This window comes from Habropoda laboriosa, unplaced genomic scaffold (genome assembly GCF_001263275.1).
Source record: "Habropoda laboriosa isolate 0110345459 unplaced genomic scaffold, ASM126327v1 scaffold339, whole genome shotgun sequence".
Classification (NCBI taxonomy): Eukaryota; Metazoa; Arthropoda; class Insecta; order Hymenoptera; family Apidae; genus Habropoda; species Habropoda laboriosa.
In genome coordinates this window covers 234,490-237,029 of record NW_017100496.1, presented here as the reverse complement: position 1 = coordinate 237,029, position 2,540 = coordinate 234,490, and positions in this window count along the sequence as shown.

Sequence of the window (2,540 nt, the reverse complement as noted above, 5' to 3'; positions counted from 1 at the left end):
TGACTAACGATCATTTCTCACACGATACAAAGAGTCGCAATGCAATCTCTTATTATAATATAGCATTTTGTTATTTTGGGTCAAGAAGTGATTATAAATGCCATTACATGTATGAGAAATTTTAACTGTTTCCAAGTTAGCAATATTTATCTGTACGATAATACTTTTAATTGTTTTTAATAAGGCGATTACGAATTACCTATATCATTATTCCTAATTAATTATTGAGAGATTTAAAAAAACGAAAAACGATCGATGCTTCTATATCTTGATACGCATCTTTTAGAAAAAAAAAAAAAGGTATCGATAGTTCTCCGCCGTTATTGGGAAGTTGGCCTGCTAAAGCGTTCTCTATTGTATCTATTTACTATTCAAATAATAATTATTCAAATAAATATGGTTTACCGCAATATACCGCTTTTTCTTATTTTTTCTACAATTCCATGTCTTAATAATTGCAAGTAACTCCAAGCAATAGAATAAAAATAGGTGTTACGAATGATTAGTTTAGTCACTATCGTTTGCATTATTACATCCTTCCTCTAGAACTGATTCATATTATATACGATTGCACAATCTATTAATCGAATTTCGATTCTGATTGGATTCACCTTTTCTATCAAATTGATACTATCAATCGGTCACAATCCACAGATTACTAATTTCGGTTATAAAAACTAAACGAATTTAAGATAAAACGTCGTTTCATAGAAACAGTCTTAAGCCTCAGCAAATTCCAGTAACTGGCGCTGCGATCGGATAGAGTCGCTTCAGTCGCGTTTTTACGATCGGCTGATGGTTGACTTACATTCTGGAGATTTTGTCACAATTTATCCGTTTTGACGAACGCTTTTTTTGATTTGTACGGAATTTAAGGAAAACCCACAGTATTTTGGGAGTGAAAAATACGCTTAGTGTTTGTCTATTTGGCGTTCGAATCGTGGAATATGTGGTTATTGTACTCTTATTAACTTCCACGGTTCTCGCCATCTTAGTCTGTCATCAAACGTGCGGAAATAAAGTTTAGTGATTCTTTTCTCGTATTATTCCGTACCGTCGGAGACGATCTTCAAACATAAGGTCGATCGTTGTTTCCCTGCTCCGTGTAACGTTGTTTTATAGTGAATTTGCTCCGAGACCGGTGAGTGATTTTTTTCAACGTTATCATCGTCGTATCGTTGCACGGTGTTGCCGCGCGGATCGTAAAATATTGTACAACCTGCGCCAGTAAAAACGTATCCGTCCACTGTATAAAGATTCTCTTGAAGGTTCGTCTTCGACGTGTGTATCGTGGCAGTCTGCCCTTCATCAGGGAAGTGGGATGATACACTGAAAGAGGGAGAATTCCTGCATGGACCGTTCGCAAAGGTAAGTTTGCAATTGATCTGTCTTATTTAATGTTTTCTCCTTTTAAACTCACATAAGTGGAAAAAGCGTTGGTTTGTTCGGTTTTAAATTGCCACGCCTTCGATAGGCGGTTACAGCCGGAAGCTAATCGTTTTAATTCGTTTCCGTAAGATTCTGCGGAACCATGACAGAAAACCAACAACCATGACGATGATTGTGATGATAATTATCCCTAGTCTGGCGTGTTTAGAAAGGAACGCGTTTCGTCGAATTTTCACTAAATTCGTCGACGAAATCGGGCCTCGTATGAGAGAAACTATTTCACGGTGTCACCGTTCTGATATACGTTCCGTATGTGGCGTTACATAAATGTACGCAGATAAGCTGCGATCAACCACAAAATGTCAGATAACTGGTGATTAAGTCGTCAAAATTTTTTCACAGTGTAATTTTTTTGTTTCATTCGTACTGGCATTTTTTTAGCATTCTTTCGGTGTTTATTATTGATATCATGTGTGTTCAATGATTATTCGTGGATCCAAAAAACGTGTATATGGATTTAATTGTGCATCGTGTTACGGACTCCGAATACATAACCTCTACGGAGTTACAAAACTGCAATGCAGTTACTACGAGTGGTTCAATTATTTATTCAGATATTTCAAGAACTTGTATTATAATGTTTCTAACCGTTGTTCTATAAAACCGTCACTCCAATTCGTTATATAGAAAAGAAACATGAAACGAATATATGATTGTTACATGATATGAATTTCAATCAGTGTGTCAGCCGTTACCCTTTACAAATATAGATCGTCAATTGTTTCACGTTGTCAGAGCCATTTACGATCATCAAAATTATTGCACCTGCCCGCACTGTCATTGACCTCTTTCTATTATACTTTCGAAAATCTGATGCAAAATTCACCACGCTATCGGCACTTTCTTTGTAAATTTAATTTAGAAAATGTGAAATAAAACAACGCTATTGATATCTTCAACTTGAATTCTTTTTATTTCGAATGCATTTAAAATCTGTATATTTTGTGATTCCTAAATGTTTATCCTTATATCGACAAATGGTAATAATCTATAAAAATACATCTTCAATATTTTTTTTTAAACAAAGTGCTTCACGATATGAGATAATTGCATTAGAGTACACTACACGTATTGTTTACTTTGTTCTACGT